Source organism: Osmia lignaria, chromosome 9 (assembly GCF_051020975.1).
Source record: "Osmia lignaria lignaria isolate PbOS001 chromosome 9, iyOsmLign1, whole genome shotgun sequence".
In the NCBI taxonomy this organism is placed as follows: domain Eukaryota; kingdom Metazoa; phylum Arthropoda; class Insecta; order Hymenoptera; family Megachilidae; genus Osmia; species Osmia lignaria.
Window position 1 is genome coordinate 6,694,628 of NC_135040.1, and position 19,879 is coordinate 6,714,506.

Below are 19,879 nucleotides of genomic sequence, written 5' to 3' on the forward strand. Positions count from 1 at the left end.
CAAGATACCATGTGTCGTATGTTAGAAATATTAAACCCTCTTGTCAAGAAAAATAATACCACTCATTTTCACGCCTGGCTCGCCATGTCGCCTTGATCTACGCTGATGTTCAAACTTGTTCTGCAACTTAATCGTATAAACGACGTAAACCGTGGCAAGATTCTATCGTCGAGGGTATGACCGACGACTAATTAGCACTTCGTTATCTAACCCCGTAAATTTATTCCAGCGACCGTACGCGAACACAATACACGCGAGCTACGAGAGAATCCCTTTTGAAAACCGCTTCCTTTTTTCCTCGGTTCCAGTGTTTTGCACCGTTTTAATCGTACGGGATACAGATACACGGCAACGTAGACCACTGTCGAGGAACTCCATACCACCGGAAGTAATATTTTTGCTGGCGCTCGTGAAGTTATACATTGTTGGCTATCGCGGTCAAATCGATGTGTGAGAATCAGACAGATACAAGGTGACTTTAAATGATTTCCTTTAAGAAGGCCATTTACGAGATAGAAGTATAACGATGTAATGGAGACTAGTTTTATGCTTTTCCTGCTCCATAAAGCATCCCTCTTGTTCCACCTCAAATACGCATTCATTTCGTTAATTGACTTGGTAAGTGAATTATTATTATCCTACTCACGAGCAACGATTGTTCTTCATACTTATTTTCTTTTTTGAAAAATGAGAAATATTACGAGAGTAATAAAGTTGGATTTATTGAAGACTCATTTGAAAACATAATAACGATCGTGTGATCATTCGACTAACATCATTTCCACAGAATAAGAAAAAATAATGAATACAGTAAAATTCCTACCTTTAATCCAATAGTATACCTACAACTCTATTGCCATCAATTAAATAAATAAAAAAAAATAACAAATTCTACGATCTCCTATCCAAAAAAAAGTCATACCATACGCCAATTATAGTATATTAAATCCTATCGTTGGAACACGGTTTTTCATCCGGTTCCAGGATGACGTTTAATTCAGGAATCTAGCAGAGGAATGCCGTCAACCGATTCCGCATCGAAGGACGATGGCGAGATCGGCATAAGTAGACGATACTATTCGCGGCAGGGCATACTTAAACATTCTTTGCCGGTTAGGATCGAACTGTCGTTACTGTCGGTCGGTTCGTCGATTTCCTCCGTTTACGGGTAGACGTGGCGAGGATTAAAGCGCTGCTTTATACGGTTAAGTTATTTGTTAAGGGGTACCACGCGGTGCCCGGATGCCGGCCGCGTGTGAACTCTTATCTGGAACTCATAATGCACCTCTTCGGAACTCGGCCCCTCGCAAAACACGGCCTGCATACCACCGCCATTACGCTTCCTCGTCTACCTCTTGACTCGAGAGGAAAATAAAAAATGGAAAAAGAAGGAACGTACCACGAATTCTGTTTGTACAGCACCAAGTTACGAAGCCTCGCCAAGTATTTAGTCCTGTTCCATGGCTTTACGAGGAGACTTTATGGCAGTCGGAAGAAACTCGCGAACTTCACGCGTGTACTCCAAGGGTGAAAAGATATTCCATCCCTTTGAATATATTTTTCATACGCGATTTAACCGGAAGGATATTATTCTTCTTGTTGGGTTCAACGAAACTCGAGAGGAAAATCGAAAAGCAACGATCTGATTCCTGTTTCGTCGTTCCCATCCACGATTCCATTCGAAAGATAATTGGACTATTACGCGGTCGGCTAGCGGCTGGTCAGCCCACAAAAATTAAGTACTTCATTCGGTATCTCTTTCATCGGCCGTCTACATACATTACTCGTTTTCCGATGAACGGCGTGTGTATATATAAATTATCGCTCGGTTAAAAGCGTAGAAGCTGGGAGTAGCTTCTTCGATCGGGTACAATCGGCACCGCCGTGCCGAAAAGTAGACCGACGATGCACGAGGCTGTTGGAGCACGTATTACCCGATCGTACATTACATTTAATGGCTACCTCGTAATGGCCAGCCCTTCTCCTACGTTTAAGCAATTTTACGCGATACGCTCTCTCACGTAATCGCCACGATCGCTTCTTTCTATGTGAACGTATCATGTGTATATGTGTGTACGTGTTCGCGTATTCCGGTTCGAAGAGGAGAACGGAAATTGGCTGGGTCCTTTGGTCGTAAGACGCGCCGTTTATAGGGAGAAGATATCGAGAGAGGCGTCGATAGGTGTGCTCGATCGCGAACGGTAATTCGCGAACACACGTTACACGCGTTCCTCTTTTGTAATTGACACAGGGGATCGTAAGCGACGCCTTGACGCGAACGGAAGGCAGATTTTATGATCAGAAAATGATATTTCTTGTTATAAAAAGTATGCGGAATATAATTTTGTAACAATTTTGAAATTAGACAAATAAATTCTACCTCGTGTATGAAATTTCATTTGTACGATTTAATTATTCATAAATATCAATACATGGTAACTTGTTTTTGTGCACTTACAATAACCATTTGTTCCCTCATTTTCGATGTCCATCTATTTTTACCCTTCCACATGTCAGTTCCCCCATTATTCATTCCGCACGCTCTAATTAGCATTCATTACCGCGTATCAATTTTTACTTTGCAGAAGAACAAGGTAAACCGTGAATAACTGAACCCGTGTACACGAAAACCGGTACATCGTATCGAGGATATTTATATTCGGTTCTGTACAGGGTGTGTCAAAATTCCTTTATACGAAAAATCCATCATTTTTGAAGCACCTTGTACAGTTAATCGGATCGGGGGTAGAGTACATTTCTCTTCCACCTTTTTATCTCGTTTTTCAGTATCGAAATTTCGTTCATTCGCAGATGTACAAGCTTTGTAAAAGCTATCATTAACGAGATATTAATTTTTATTTTTGGGTGGACCGAGGTCGATCTCGATTAACGAAGTCATTTCGATTTAACGCGATAAGGTATTTATTTGGAGATAATTTCTTTTTTCGACCGTTTTCAGCCATCGTATTCTCGTAATTCGCAGCTTTAACGATATAAGAGAGCCGTCTTGTCGCTTTTAATCGTATCATAGATAATAAACCGAGGTCGTGCTTTTACAATTATTGATTGTAATCGGGATCAATTTCTTCTCTTCGTCAATTACCGTAGCAATTTGCATTCGTAATTATAACGAACCGGTTACGGAACGAGCGGTATCGAAAATTGGCCAACTCTCCAAGGCGAATTCGCGCCCCTTTCCCTCCACAATCACTGTTCCTCGTGTCTCAATGATAATGAGGTAATATGTGCGATACGTATTCGCTACCCTGCGAGTCGGCACGATTCGATGAAGAAATAATTGCTGTTCATCAACCGGACACAGTGTACGCGCCGTGTACACGGTACAAGTCCTTTAGAAACTAATTAGACCCATTTAGGTTCGAGACGACCGATCGTCACGCGACCATCCAACTCTACGATGCTTTACAAGATACACTTCGTGATTCTACAAACTTGCGAAAATACAAGGATTTAAAATAAAATTTTAGAACACGAGTCTATTCCAAATTAGGCAAAAATTTCAATAAAAAATGTAATTTTAATCAAAATTTCAGGTACATTACTCGGAAAGCGTTTGATGGAAGAAAGAAATGGCAATTAAGTTAGGGAAACGTTGAATCGTCTGGAATCAGAGGACGAGTTTCGGAATCGAGTGACGGACGATCAGGGAATTTCCTCTAACCCTGCTATTGAGAGTTCTAGCCATCCCTCATCCACGTGGAGGGTAGTTTGATAATCGATCCGGACCAGACGCGTTAATTATTTATCAGGTGGCACGCGCGACTGGCGATCGTCCAATTAAATTAAAGCAGGAAGCCGGATCGCAGGCTATCGGCACTTCAACGACCCTCTGTCCGCACGTTTCGTCGTTGCTATCTGATTGACGCGACCTGCCAATGCGCCACTCTGCCTCTTCGTTCACGTAGAAGAGCATTCGGTACGAGAGAGAAAGAGTGAGAGAGTCCATTAAAACTCTTTAGCGTCCGCGTACGCACCTCCCTCTAATTGGATGTCGTCGCGACGCCGCGCCGCGCTCCTCTCGTTCGCGTCCAGTCTTTTCCGTCTCTACTAATCTTCTTCGCTTCGATACGAAGCCTGCGAATTTTTCAGCAATTTCCTTTCTACAAGCCAATCGAATTGATCGGCTTCGTGATTGACGGTATTATTTAGCGTGATTTAAAAATTCTAAGAAAAGCACTGTCGCTGTTCTCTAATTTTTCTTTTCTTTTTTTATTTCTTCAAATAAAATATTCCAAGTATCTACAGTACCTTTACAACCGCGATTCTTCCATTTTGTTCCGTCTCGAATCTCTACAGATTCTGTTTTTAATATTCAGCGAGAAACGGATCCGTGTATCGACAACCTTTCCTCTCCGATATATTCGACGCGCGTATTTCAGCCTCTGGTAACGTGGAAAAAGCCAACACCTGGTGAAAAGTCACGCTATACAATGTAGAGGACGCGTCGACGCGCCCGAAATTAAAACTCACCCTGCGACACGTCGCGTTTATCCGCGCGACGATATTAAACTCTCGTGTGCTTTTTGGTAATTAAACGGAATCGTCGAACACCGTGAAACGATATCATTATCCCTCTACATGGAGACTGTCGTTCACGAGCAAAAAATTCATTAATTTTCGTAGAGAACAATGTACAAATTAATTAATACATTGATATTAGAATCATATTTGGAACGTTCAATCTAAGTGGCTTGAAAAATTAAAAAATTCCAAAATTCCTGGAACGAGATCGATCTCGCATCTCGATAATTCCCGAATCGACAGCCTGCGAGATATTTCAGGAAAGATTCTATCAAACGCACCAGGCCCTTCTAATTACAAATTGAAAGCGCCCATGAAACCGGTGTTCAAGCTGGAGGATCATCCTCCCTGGTGGCAGAAGGAAAAAAAAGCATAATCGAAAAAAAGAAATGCATCCTAACCCCGGCAGCTAGAATCGCGAGAAACGGTTTCGAGGGAAGAAAGGGTCGATCGAGGTCCCTGGTGGCGAAGCTCGCGTTATACACCCCCGCAAACATATGGGGCCCATTGTGCATCCTCGGCGCGGCGGCTGACACCCGTGGCGGTTTCGTAGGGACCGTGGAGATACGAGGCGAGATAGGGCCGCCTTTTATCCGCAACCTCGTACACCATGTTTCTTCAGTGAAAAGCTAGCTTGAAAAGCAGTTTCTTGCTTGCAAGCTGTGGAAAACCGGCGAACAGGGTGCAACGAGGTAGAAAGAGGAATATGAAAACGGGCCGTGTGTATGCTGGCTTGATATTCGACAAGGAAGGTCGAATGTCACCAGTTCCGTGCCGACTGAATGAGATCCGCACAAACGAAACTCGCGATCCTGCTACGAGCATTACACCCTTTGCGACAGAAAAATAACGATTTTTTCCCTCCTTTTTCCTTTATACTTATTTCGCCACGAGTCTCGCTTCGCGTAGCTATTCTTCTTTTTTTTTTTCCTCTTTTACGCGCACGCGTTCGCGAACCGGAGTGTATCGTTTCGAGTTAGAGACGGTGTTTGCTTTTGTTGCGAGGATTGGGATAATCAAGCTTTGAAACGTTATTTGTCCTGGTACTTTTGCTTCTACCATTCAACCTCTCCCTGTTTGTTTGACTCGGAGGATAAAATAGATTGCTACTCGTCTATCTTACCGCAAACATCGCTCGGAAAGCTTAAATAATTTTCATTCAAGTCTTCGTACGATTAACGAAATATTAACGTTAACAGTGATAATTAATCAGAGAGAAAATCACTGTTTGCGATCTTCAGCTAAGATTCGACAGGGTTGTAAAACAAGCAGGAGCCGGTAGCAAGCAGAAACGATAGAAAAAGAAGCGATAGAAGGGAAGAAGGAGGGCTATCGTTCATCGCTAGCGTCCCTAGGGAGACCAAGATATATCCCAGGGCGAACTGGTCGCCGGTGTAGGGCAAGGGCAGGCCAATGGAAGAGGAGTCAGACCACCGTTCCACCTTATCACCTACCAAATAATGGAGGCATATTGAATAGATAGGCGAACCCGAGCGATGTGTATCTGATCCCCACGGCCTCTCCAGGGGATATTAAGGAATCGGCCCTTTTCCACGCCCTTCGTGCATCAACCGAACGCGGAACGCCATTTCGCGCCTACTGTCAAGCGTTTTTACGAATAAATCCAACAGTCCTCTCACGTTCGCGAGTGCTCAGGAAAAGGTTTCTCCTCGAGCTTTCTTCTGGTAGAAACAAATTCGATTCGTGACAAAGTGATTTCCATGCGACGCGAAACATCGGCGCCTTCGTGTTTCCTTCTTTAAATTGATTTTAATCAAATCAATTTCATCGATGTCACCCTTCCTCAAATCTATCTTTCCATTCGTTATTTCGTTTCTTAATCAGAATGTAAAAACGAGCTTGAAATTCTCGTTTATTCGAAACACAAGTCCATAAAACGAGCTACAGAAGCAGGATCGTGTGTATAGAATCTGGCACGTAGACGATTCTTCGATGGGCAAAGACGGGAGAAGGTAGGAGAAAACGATAGGAGTCGGGGGTAGCGGGATGGTTGAGTTAAGGGAAAAACGAAATCCGTGTGTTCGGTGGTTGGCAGCGTATTGGATTTGTTGGCGGTGTGTTGAACAAATGATTGCGCAGCTACCACCATGGAAAAACTTGGGCTGGAAAGCGGCACGATTCGACTATTCCTACGGTTTCTCTCGCTTTCCTCCGCCTCGAGATCCGACGCGAGGGTTGTCGAACGAAGAAAGTTTACGGGCTACAAAGCGCTGCCGGAGAAAGAGCCGAGAGTACAATCGTCTGCGAACCACCCACCCCCTTCGACCGTCCTCTTTCTCAACCACCCCCCCTTCTCAACCACACGTGTACGTGTTACGTGGCCAACGTGGTGGTGAAATTTCAGTCTTGCCTTCGATCGACTCGCTGGCTGGCTGTTGGCGTTTTCCACGGACAAGTTGCTTACCGTGTCGCTCGTGAAGCAGGAACACGCCGTGAATGCAATACCGAGATCCCGAATCCCAAAACGAGTATTCTCTTTATTCTTTTATTCCCCCGCAATGGGGAATAAATACTCGAAACGATTATTCAATGATACAATTTTTGTTTCGCGAATTTGGTGAAAGAGAGACTTAGACATATTTCCGCTATTGATACCAAGGATCCGTCCGGAAGGTCGGCGACGTATGGCTTGCACTTTTGTTTGAGGTCATTTAACATCAGAAAGTATTGAAGAATTGTCTATTAAATCGTACCATCTTCCGGTATAAAGAGCTCACTTTGTGATTACGTATCGAGGGAAATGTTTGAGAGACACGATACAAAGCTAGCGTTAGAGAGGACGAGGTGGAATTAAGAAGAACCGGATCGATCGTACGAAAACAGCGGAGTAAGGACGAGGAAAAACGAGAGACAGAAGCAAGGAGGAGCTACTTGCTGCGTGGAGGTTCGTGGTTCGGCGCAAACGCAAACGACAACCGGCTTCTCTTTTACGCAAGTACGAGCCGAAATATGATGTTTCGGCAAACAGACCGGAGTAGAATACAAATATGTAAAGTCTGCACTCGAAAGGCCCGCTCTTTACGTTCGGTTCGGTCCCACGCACCCCCGCGACTGTGGATTTGTCCTTCTACCACTCCACGTGTTGACGTTCTCAATCTCTTGTCCCAAGCATGTAAATCTAGACATCTCTTTGAACCGTGTAAATTGCGCAAAAGAGAATCTTACCCCGTTGCCGACAAAAATTCTTCATCTTTTCTTTTTTCTGAACAATATACTTTACGAACTAATTTCTTACTTCTCTACCGGGATTTTGAATAAATATTAGGAACCTATTCGTGAAGAAAAAGCTATTCCCATAACATTACCAGAAATTGCTCATTTCTCGTTGCCGATGCGATCAGATGGGCAAGTAGATCGTAATGAGGAGATACGCGGTCTGGTCGTAACCGCTGGTCGACCATATCCTCGAAAATTCCTCGATAATCGGTTCCCGATAATTATCCCGAGGCTGGTTATTTGAGAGGGCAGCTACGGCCTGGAGGCCACCGAACGGATGCTCCACACGTTCAGCGTGTGCCGAAACAGGCGATAAGAAGAGGTTGGCCATCGTTCCACGAATTTAATTGACAGAACTAGGAGCAACGTAAGCTCGCGGCGAGTCGAGCTTTTATGACGCGAACGACCACGTTTCGAACGGGTGCAATCTTCACCCGGGGCAACGGCCACCCGCCACGGGATAATTAAGCCTCCGTGGTTTGTCACGCTAATGAGGAGTTTATCTTACGAGGCTGACTCTCGCTCGCTGCTTCTATTCTACGCGCGAGGAAAAAGAAAGGGATCAGAAACCGCTCTGTTTCTCCTATAGAATTATGGGAGAATGAGTATGGTTATTTCGAAGAATTTTCTAATTACAATACGTCCTGGATAAAGAGTCAAAATAAAAAAAGAAAATAATTAATCGAAGAGCAATTTTTTAAATCTAAACCGTTAATCAGCTTCCATCGGTGTTCGGGCCGATGGAAATGGAAGGAAAATCGTGGCAAGAGGGAAAATTCAGTGATCAAGATGCGACGCGAGATGCCGGCTAGGTATTTCGAAGGACGACGAGGCAATCAGATTGCTCGCACGGCACGCATACCCGATGAACCGTCGGGGAGATAGCTTCGCGTCGTTTATATTAATTTGCGCGAAAGACGACGACGTCGTCGTCGCGATGCCTAGCGTCGTCGGTCCCGATATTCCCCACGCGCTTTTTCCCTTCGACATCTCGCATTATTAAGTTTGATCCACGCATTCCGACCACGGTACACCGATTGAATAATGCGGCCAGATTTTATTCCTCGCGGCCACCAAGAATCTCGTCTGCGATCTCTCTATAGGGCTGAGGAAGCTGCTCGCCTCACTCGTATGTGTCTTTTTTCGTCTGTGTACCTCTTCTCTCGACACGAATGTCCTACCTGTGTGCGTGGGCAGCTGGACGAGGTAAAACAACGACTCGTTGAATATTGAATCAACGCTACAGCCCCCTCCGTCTCGTCTCGGAGACGTGAACGAGTGTCCGTTGCTTCGAAGGATGATTAAGGTGGTCGAAGGTGTTCCACGAGAAATTTAGCAGGTTTTTAGAGGAAATTAGTAGAATTATTTGAACACAGTCCGACGAACAATTAATTTCAATTGTATAAGATGAAACATGGTGTTCTACGAGAATAATACAGAGTCCCGTACAGTGGCGCCATCGTTCCAGCAAACACACCTTACCTCCATTACAAAAACGAAGCACACAGCTTTTACTATTAGAATCACTATTAAAGTTACTAGGTAGAAGCTAGGGGTGACTGACTCCCTTCCAAAATATCGAACATTCGGTACCTCGAAATTATTAAAATATATAAGGAAGATTTGATTCTAATAAAAATAAATACTCACAACAGACAGCACCAGAATTTTCCCAACACCTCCCATTTTAAGGTCAACGGAAGTATTTCCGTTTTTACTTTCACAGGTTCCACAATTTGTCGCGTCCTTAACACTCACCCCAAGACACCGAGGCGTCCCCATGCTTCCCAGTCGTTTCCATTTTTCCAACGGGTGGAAACACGTTTCAGCGAAGGTGTCGAGCAGAAATTCGGCAACGGAGGCGAGCGAATCGCACGCGTGTCGGTTGCGGCAGGTAGTATCTGGGAACTGAAACCGCGCCGGATCCAGCCGGTCGAAGGTAGGACGAGTTGCATGGGTAGAGGAAAGAAGGCGAGCAGGAAGGAAAAGGTGAATGAGAGAGAGTCCTTTATGGTGGATCCACCGGGCTCTGCTGGCTCGACTCCCCGACGCTTCTTTTGGCCCCGATATGTACACCGTGGAATGTTAATGAGTCGTCGCATCGGAACGATCGAATTATTCTAACTGGATTTGATCGGATAAATCTAAGGAATTATGGTTCGAAAATAATATAAACCTATGAATATGAAAATTTTCACTCTTCAACTTAAGCTGTGCGCTAATTTTCTTCTTAACGATAAACGACAGAGGATCGTTAGCAGAATTTGTCGATGCGAGAGGAATCGTTCTTCCACGCGATTCTGATTCGACCACGCGAAGAATATTCAAGGAGCATCCTTTTCTCTCCGGCGTCGATTTCGCCTCCCGATAACCCTGCACCCTGCACGTCCGGAATGTTTCTTTCGACTTGGGACAAGTCCGAAATTAAAGATTTCTACTCGATATTATGACTTAGTCCGCGAAAGTATTTATATAGCCCCAGGAGACTGTTTGTCATGCCAAACTCCTTTCAGCCTCGTTTTTCCTTAACCATCATGGATGAATTTTAAGTCGTCGCGATAAATCGATAGACTCCGTCGAATGTAACGTTCTTTCTTATAACAAGCGAGGAATAAAAGGAGCGCCAATCAAAATAATAACGACAATTAATTCTGAATAATTTTGAAATGGTAAAGAAAGAAATATTGTAGGCTAAAGTCGAGCCAAGAAGGTTGTACCGAGAAGGTTAAACATCGAACTGGTCGCAAATCGAATAACTCGGAGCCTTGTCGAAGGGCCAACATTTACATACCAGCCGGATCAAGCGGGAACAAGTCGGTTCTCAGGTGAGGAGCACGCGTTTCGGTTGGCCTCCTCGTCCTACGGATCCCAGGATGATGGACGAACGCGATCGAGCGGCTTTTCTTCTTCTGCTCCGTTCGATCGTGCATTAATTACCCGCACGAGGAGGATCGAGCGGAGACGAAGACGCGGCGAATATTCAAATCGCATGGGAGAGACGGGAAGAAGCCTTCTCAGCATTCTTACGTTTCACGTGAACTAATTAAATAATCCTTCTTTATAAAATATCCCAATTTTTATTTCATTGTCTAAAACTAAATCGACCGTGTTCCCCGTGATACGTACAGGTCGAATTATCAGCAGACGAACAGACGGGGAACAAATACTCGTATTATCGAATTCGAACAGGGAAATCCATGTTGAAATAGCGCGATATTACTGTCACGTTCCGACTAATTACGAATATCGTAGATACTCGTATTACCGCTGATACGCGCAGCTGTAGACGGCCTCGTTACATCTATCTTGTTCGCTCGCGATTAGTTTAACTCGTAGTTGTTACGCTTGTTCGTGTGTTAAATACACGCGTTAACACGTCGCTTTCGATAATGAAACAAATAAAATTATATCGCTTAATTATTTTTAAGCGGTCCTTTTCTTTTATTTTCTGTACACTCTAGAAGGAGGAGACTCCCTCTTTACTTAGGAAGTCTACCTTGGCCCCGGGTGTACCCTACCGCGGACTTACGTATAAACGAGAGAATGCGAGAGATGCGAGACGCGTTCGGTTTTGCAACGACGATTCGTGCTTGTCGTCTTTGGCATCGCGGCGAGCGGCACACGCGGCCACGCGGAATGTTATCGCGCCTGTATCGTCCGCTGCTCTTTTCATTACCATTCGTGCCCCGGCCCGTACGTTGCCCAGAAAAACTCGATTTGATTTATTGCGAGCCGCATAGCCCGGCGTCTGCTCTTTCCCCGCCTTTCGAACGCAAAATACACACCGCGACGTGATTTTGAATCAGACCCTGGGCCAACCCTCGCGACAGTTTTGCTCGATCCTCGTGCTTGTATAATTGGATTTCTTGCGAGCGATCGCACGAACGTAGAGGAACGGGATCTTTTGCATCCGTTCGATGCAACCGACTCTGTCCCGTACTGGGATAAATTGATGTAATAATATTCTCTTTGAGATTATGCAGAGTTTCTTAGAATTTAGTAGATAATAGATAATTGTTAGATAAAATGCATAGGTGGTAATGAATATTGGATGGAAAGTTAATTGCGGCTGATTTTCACATCGAGATATCGAAGGAGGAATACAGTACGATAATCGTTAATTGTATCTCCTACCTCGCTTAAATCTCTTAATCTTCGCTTAATCTCTAATGTTTATTTCATGTACAGTACGAGTTGAAGAAAAACAAGCACACCACTTGTGTGGTTAAAAGATACTTTGTTGAACGAGTATTATTTATCTTTTGTTGATGATCTTTTGAAATGAAGAATTCTAGTAAAACACTAAATCTTCGATATTGCAACCAAACTATGACTTTTACTACTGTTTATTCTCCACTCTCTAATCTATCACCATCAACCCCTTCCTAAAAAACAGTTTAAATACTGCAACAAAAGGCAGACACCGCCTTTTACGTTTGTCTATCATTAGCCAAAAAAATCTCTGATCGAAGGGTCCTGGAGATTATCGATAAAAGTAGGCCAGGTGGTTGTTGACCAGCTGATTGATGACCGGTGCAGGAATTTTAGCGCGTTCAAAGTGCCGATAATTCTAGCCGAGATCCTGTCCTCGTTATTAAAGAACGATCTGATACGTTTCTCCATCGCCGTTACACATCTATCGATCAATGGATCGGATAAATTTGCTAAATCGAACAATGTAGACTGGTGGTTCCGTTTCGGAACAGGTTGTAAATGGTCCGACGTTCTGTTACCCTTTTCTTCCCCTTTGTATAAGTACTTACCGTGCGTCTATCTACCCTGATCTTACATAAGAATATAAATATAGGACTCGTGCCGGGACTGTTCGAAACGCTGGAAGCAGTTAAAACGATCAATTTTCTGGCGAACGTGAACGGAATCGAGGATGCCTCTCCTTTGTAATATTCGTTACGCATTTTATGTAATTTCTGACCAGGCAACCGTTTGCACCGTTTCGGAAGACGGAAGGGAAAGGCACGCTTTCTCTTGAAGGGGGTATATTTTAATTTTTTAATTTTAAAACATTTTCTCTAATAGTTCTCCGTTGAACTTTTATTCTGTTCATCCTGATACGAAATCGGTGCAATAGAGAGAGACAAGGGGAGACAGACAGGCGACCCTGGCATCGCTAACTCTTACATTTGTCACTTTGTTAATCCCTATTAGATCAGACCGGATTTGAAACGCAGCCTACCCCCGGGCTATGTGCTCTCGCGTGGCGAAGAGTAAGCTCGTTTGAAAAGTGAGCACGCCCCGCGGTGTCGTGTCGTGTCGAACACTCCGGAAGAGAGAAGGAGTAGGAAACGGTACAGGAGCGAAAGAATCGACGCACCCTCGGGCCCCGCTTTGCATCGAAAACTACCGGAGATCCATCGGGCTTTTGTGCCGCCTAGCTATCCCGACCGATGTGCGCGACGACTCGTGTGATCGCTTTGAAAAAAAAAAAAAAGAAAAAAGAAAAAAGAGGGATCGAAAGAACTACCGAGACGATAAAGTGGATACTCGAGCTGATTTCACGAACGATCTCGATCAGGGATAGCAAGTGTATGAAAATTTGTAATATTCAACGAAATGACAGGTGACCGCGATTCGCGTTAAAAGGAGACAAATAAAATGAAAGAAATCGGGGTGGGAAACAGGGCCACCGACCTCGAGATCGAGTAGCATCCATCGACGTGGCCAGTATCGTGTCCTTCGGCTTGTCCGTGCGAAACGGACAAGCTGCAAGCGGACCAGCGACACATCCTAATACCCATCGTGAGTTACTAATCCTTTAAACGGATTACCAATTAAACGTGTCGCCCTGTTTCATAGGCTGAGAGACGTACGAGAGAATCGAGGGAGAGAGAGAGAGAAATCGGGGGATCGAGCTAAGTTTCGGCTCCAAGGGGGATGGTTTTCTACCATAGAAAGAGCAAAGTTGTTGCTCAATTCCCTCCATCTCTCTCTGTCTATCTATGGGTAACGGGTGTTACGTTTCAAATCTCAACAGGCTTGTCCGCTTAGGTGCACCCATATACAGCTGCCAAGTGGCGCATATTTGCTGTCAGATCGCGAAACTCGACACGGCCCACCCTATCGTCCTCGTCGTTTCGTACGTTCCTCTTTTCTTCCTCCTTTCGGCTGCTTAGAAACTCGCGAGTCCCGTGACAGCTTTCGTTTGCCGGGGGCTAACTTAAATGGACGAGTTGACGAATTTAGATGAACCGAAATTCTGTCCATATGCCATTTATGGCGAGGGAGGATCGTGTTTGCTGAACGCGTTATTAGAATACAACTCGATTTTTTTAAAACTTCTCAACCCTATCTCGACGATAAAAAAGAATGCAAATTAAGAAATATCTACGCGAAAATCACACTTGTTTATAAACGTTCCTAGTGCAGGGGGTTACCGGAAATGAGATTCGTAAAATACTCTTACGCGTGTCCCATGGGACCCAAGGATTACGTGGCGGTGCAAATTGGTCGAGAACGAAACGTGCATCAATTCTTTTGAACGAGGAAGAAGGTGAGGGAGAGAATCGAAGCGGTCGCGATGAAACCTTTATGCGAATATCCGATCTGGTTGCTCTTTGCGATGCTCCAGAATGAATTCACCGCGCGGAAAATATGTCAATCATTTGCCGTGACCCTAGCTCGTGCATGTTCTGAGTGACATCGTTTCGCATCTGTTGCCGAACGTACATGTACGGCTGGCTTTGTTAACGAGATACAGCTCGACGCTCTTTCTCTCCCCCTCGTTCATCCCCGTTCGTGTTATTTAGGCGTTGCATCGCGTCGCATATAATATCGTTGACACGATTATTCGACTTGCTACTAGAAACCGCAACAGAAACAGTTCGGTTACTGTCGAGCTACGCTTTTCAACGTCGTCAATTCGGTATGATAATAGAGATCGTTTTCAAAGAAACAAGCTTGCTCGTAATAATTTCTTATTTTTCAAAAACTGATAATTTTTTATCCAAGTCATACCAGCTACTGCATACTAGCTACAAATAATATCTGAATGTACTCACCGATGTAGACGTCAGGATGGTATAGGACGAAGGTAAGCAAACGAGCCACAACACTCGATGGGAAAAATCAGCTTCGATGATGGACAATACGCCTTATCGACTTGGTCCGGGCTTTTTCTTCCGAACAATGCAGCATCGGTAATCGCGATGAATCATTGCGTGTCAGCGATCGATCACTTAACGCTGATCGGTCCCTGGTATCGATGCAACAAAACCACACGCGTGTACCACGCGCGTACTCCCCGTGTTTTCTATATCGGTATTTATTCCGTGAATTTATCGCGCCGGTCGTCCTGCGAATCAACGCGACGCGATGCGACTCAAAACAGACTGACAATGAGCTCGCTCCTTCCACGACGGACTCGGTCTCGTGCGAAACTGTAAACAGAATTAGACGGAGCAATTAGTAAACACAAAGGAACGCGATGAACGTTATATAAATAAGATGCACAGAAATGCGAATTGATTTCAAATATTCCGACGACGCATAGTCGGTTACCATCACGAATCGTGACTTTCGTGAAGGACCAATGTTAGAAAAAATGAAAAAAAAAAAAAAAAAATCATTCAAAGAATTCGTATACACGGGTGTTGTCAAAATTTTCCGTCAGTCAGGCACCTCGTGAACCTCGAGCCTGGAATGAAAACAGTAGCTTAGTCACGGTGCATTCTTGACGAGTTAGCCAGGATACGGTCTCTCGTTCCCAAGCGTCGTTCCAGAAGAGATAACCAGGACCGAATAACGCTCTGAACGGGCCACGTCTGCGGCGAATCGCCGAATGATAGATGGTCGGTTCACCGATATTATCTCAGGTGACGAAGTCACGCATGCACGGGCTGACGCAGTCACGCGTGCCGATGTCGTAACGAGTGGATCGAAGCGGAGCGTAGGTGGGCCGAGGTTAGTTATCTCGAGGCGGGTCTCGCACCTCCGACTGCCCTTCATCGAGGTGAGACGAGAACAGCCCTGAAAGAAGCGCTTAACGAACTGACGACGACATTATTGTTGTTGCTCGGTCCCGGACGCATTCGGCCGGCTACCCGTTCCTTTTATCGGATCAGGCCAGGAGGCGCACAGCCTGTCCGATGTCCCGACGATTTTCTCTGTCCCTTCGTTCAGCAGACGGGACGGGGTGAGGAAAGCAACGGAGCAAAGAATACGAGAGGGTGAGCGGTTACCGGCAGAAAGAACAGACAGAGCCACGATTTCGGTTCTAATGCCGACGGGAGAGGGTTTTAATTAACTCGCTCTGCTATCTTCCCCCTTTCATCCCGGTGTTTACGTGTGTCAGCGGCTTTCGTTCGCCACCTTGTCGGTCCTCACCCCTCGCCAAAAAGTCGTTGAATCCGCGTTAATAGAAAATTTTTAAATGATTCGGAAGCGTTCGAGTGAAAGGCGTGAAATTATTCGGGCCACGGTGGCCATTATACGAAAATCGTGTTACGTTGCAGTTCGTATCGATAGGTTGTATCGAGCGTATATAAGATGAAGCGAGGAGAAGGGAAATGGTATCGCGGTCGTGCTGGGGCCATCTTCCTTCGGGATTCATTAAAGACTTTTATCGGGAGAACACAGTGCCGCCTATGTACCAATTCACTTAACGTAACCAATCTAAAAATGCTCATCAGCAATTTAAAGCGTCGAGGGCTCGTCGAAGGACAGCCGCGAGGGCTCGAGGGAGAATCGAACGACGACCAGACTCTTCTACAAAAGGATCGAGGGAAACAGACGAGGAGAGAAGGATCGACTAAGAGGTTGCCGAGAAGATACGACACAGGAGGAGGCGGAGGAGAAGGAAGAAGAAAGCTAGGGGAGAAATAAAGGCGTGCAAACGAGAAGAGAGAGAAACGAACAGAAATTGAAGGTAAAAGAGAGACATTGGCGGTGAACCGCTTCCACCGCGACGTTGAGAATAAAAAAAAAAAAAAAAAGAAAAAACAAAGGCAACAGAAGAAAGAAAGGAAGACAGGAAGGAAGGGTGAAGGAAGAAATGGAAAGCTCGAAGGAGGGAGGAAAAAAAGAGACAGATCCATTTGCGAAATGCTCATCGACCGTCGTCGACCCTTTTCTCTTCGGCTCAAGTACAGAAGAGAGAGACTGGGGGGGTTTTTCGAGAACGCGTCGAGGAGGATTACTCTGATTCGTTTTGGCTTGCAGATTTTGCCTTTTCCGACCGTCCCTACCCCATCGACATCCTCGCCCTACGATTTGCACCAACGCGACAGAGTAGCGGCAATGGAAACCACTCGGGGAACGATATGGCTGAAACAAGCCTAGGTACACAACGTCGATCAAAATTCTAATTAGTAAAATCGATTACTAATATTATATAAAATATTTCTTTATTAAACACAAAACATTGCACCTCTTTGTACGTCTGACCATAAATTTAAAAAAAAGTCCTCTTAAAGATAATCGAACAACACCTACATCGGTTGTTAAAATCGCACGACAAAGATTCAATCTAACCGGTCCGGATGAGATTGTCCTTCATCAAGGCTGCAATCGGCGATCGTATCGGTCTGGACGCGACGGACTTGTATACGACTTTATCCAATAATCAGCAGGGGATGATGGGAGAGCTCTGCATCCCGAATCAAGACGTAATGCGATCCGTCACGATGAAGCGGAAAGATAAAAAGGTTGTCGCGGCCACGGTTATCGAGGCCTGGCAAACGAAAGGCTGCTGCCCCGTAATGCGCTCGCCAGCCCGTAAATCATGGTGTTTGCATAAAATATTAATAAGTGACACGAGTCAATCCGGGATTAAGTAAAGGAGGAGGCCGAGAGTTAGGGGTACTCGTGGCGAACGAGCAACCCTCGAACACCGATACTAGCGCCACTTTATCTATCTCTATTTTATTTTGTTTGCCTTCGCTTTTCCCACGAAGGGTCGCCTGTGTTGCCCTTGCCCCTTTCGACCGGCCACGCTCTTCGACAAATAGTAATAATGCGAATTGACACGTGACGCCGTTGTCGCAACAACGGCAAACACTCGGACCCAGGGGCTGATGCTCGAGGTGCCCAACGAGGGTTCGCATTGCCCCGAGAGAAGTTCGTTTACAAACCGAACGCAACGAGCGTCATTTCTTCGCCGATTCAACGACCCTCGATTAACCATTCAACTTTATCTTCCTTTCCGTCTACTTCGCTGAAAATTACATGAAATTAAAAAATGTTTGCGCATTGTGTAAAATGAAAAGTTTTTTTGATCGGTAAATTAAGGTAAACGGGTAATTGTGGTGGCGCCGTAACCGGTGAAAGATTATCGTCTCGATTCGCTCGCTTTCGCAACGACGTGTGTACCGTAATTGCGAACGGCTGTATCAGTGACCCGCAGCCAGTTCGACACGTGTCGACTCGTGCGTGGCGGGTTGCTCTTATCTCGCAACTGGTTTACGTCGAACTCGCTGTTTCCATTATACGTAATAATATATTCTTCTTATAAGCTGATGCCGTCCTCCCCCAGCTGGCTGTGCAGGCGAGGCTAGTCGGGAATAAGGGTAAGGTGGATGGAAGGAAAGAGGAAAGGAAAAGGGAGATAGCGGGAGAAACAAAGTGGCTGCTGCACACGCGTTTGTCAATGTTTGCCGGTGTCGACACCCACCTACTTATGCAAATCATTTAATTTAACCCCTCCATACCGCGTATCCCGAGAGAGATCGTATCTCGAAACCTATTCGTATTCATTGCCTGAGCGATGGGGAGAGGAGAGAGAAGAGCAACCACCACCACTCGATCCGCAGAGCACCCATACGATCGCGTTTCTCGGCTACCGATCTCTACCACCTTTACGTTCCATCTTAAACCTTTTGCCATCGATGCATCTAACCGTGTCAATTCGAAGAACTTGTAAAATATCGCAACAACAGAATTTCTCATTTCGAGAGAATAAAATAAAAAATTATCGCAGGTGTCGATCTGCATTGGGAAGTAACAGGATAAACTCGGCAACGATTGTCAGCCAGTGTAGAATCCGTTTTCGTTGCTGATTTAGTTCGGACTGACGGGTTTAGATTCGCCGTTCAATGTCGACACTGATGGTCACGCGAACGACACGTTTTAACGGTTTTCATGCCAAGTGAACAAGCAATGTCGAGAGCGATTTCGATGATCGATCAAGATTGATAGGCCGCGATACAGGCGGAATATATAAACTCGGCTAGTGGTATACGTACATCTACAGGATGTTCCATTTGTCTTATACAAAACTATCGGAAATGGGACAGAGCTAACGGAGATAGAAAAAGGACAATGTACGATACAAGGGGGTGGGGAAAAAAACATAAAACAAGGTAGAAGCGACAGATCGATCGAAACGGTTTCGATCGTGGAACAAGCCATTCGGTTCGAGTTTCATTACCGCGGTGAAAATCGGGAGTCAGCGATTACGATTTAGCCGATGGCGGTGATCGTGTGTCGTCAGGCCGTTTCGATACGCGCCGATCGCGAACATCGCGGAATGACGTATCGGTCGTGCGGTCGTTTTAAACGTTTTAACGGGCAACGGGAAACGAGTGTCCGGCAGCCACCGGAAAAGCCGGTGTACACGGGAGGCTACGAGCTTTCAAAGAGCGAAACAGAGAGATGATCGCCACTCGGAACATTGCAACGTTACGATATCGATTGCAATTCACGCACGTTGAATGGTTGAGACAACGCGATGGGGTGCGAGGGAGGACACGGCGTGCTGAATTAGTAGCATTGTTAATGCAGTAATCGAGTGTTTCATCGTTCGATGATTCGCGGAGAGGTGAACGGGGGCGCGGGGAGGCGAGGTCGAATGGTAAAACCGACGGAATGGAATGACGAGATGGGCGCAGGTGTGTGTATCCAGCATGTGATACAACGTGTTGTCATTCGGGCAAACGTGTATATTGATGCCGGCTGGTGAAATTTTTGTCCTTCTCTCGCTGTAATTGCTTCGTAGATGGAAATTTTGTCATCGCGAGGGACGGTGGTGTCGCTATGTCACAATCTCCATTTAGAATTAACATTCGATCATTTTCAATAAATCTACTAGTAAATCAAAGTTGTCTCGTTGACAAACGAGTTAAATCGACGATAAGTCAGCATATTCGAG

At 45.3% G+C, this 19,879-nt stretch overlaps 1 protein-coding gene across 6 annotated transcripts in view; it reads right to left on the reverse strand.

The window, feature by feature from the left end:
* Positions 1 to 19,879, reverse strand: part of Galk (N-acetylgalactosamine kinase) — a 76,160-nt gene that overhangs the window by 39,089 nt on the left and 17,192 nt on the right. For 2 of the 6 annotated variants that reach the window (XM_034328371.2, XM_034328391.2), the window contains exon 4: positions 14,796 to 15,173. The gene's annotated coding sequence lies outside the window, so the exon portion shown is untranslated. Of the gene's footprint in view, positions 1 to 9,429; positions 9,682 to 14,795; positions 15,174 to 19,879 lie in introns of those variants that run through there. The other 4 variants (XM_034328412.2, XM_034328440.2, XM_034328431.2 and 1 more) reach the window with 3 other exon arrangements.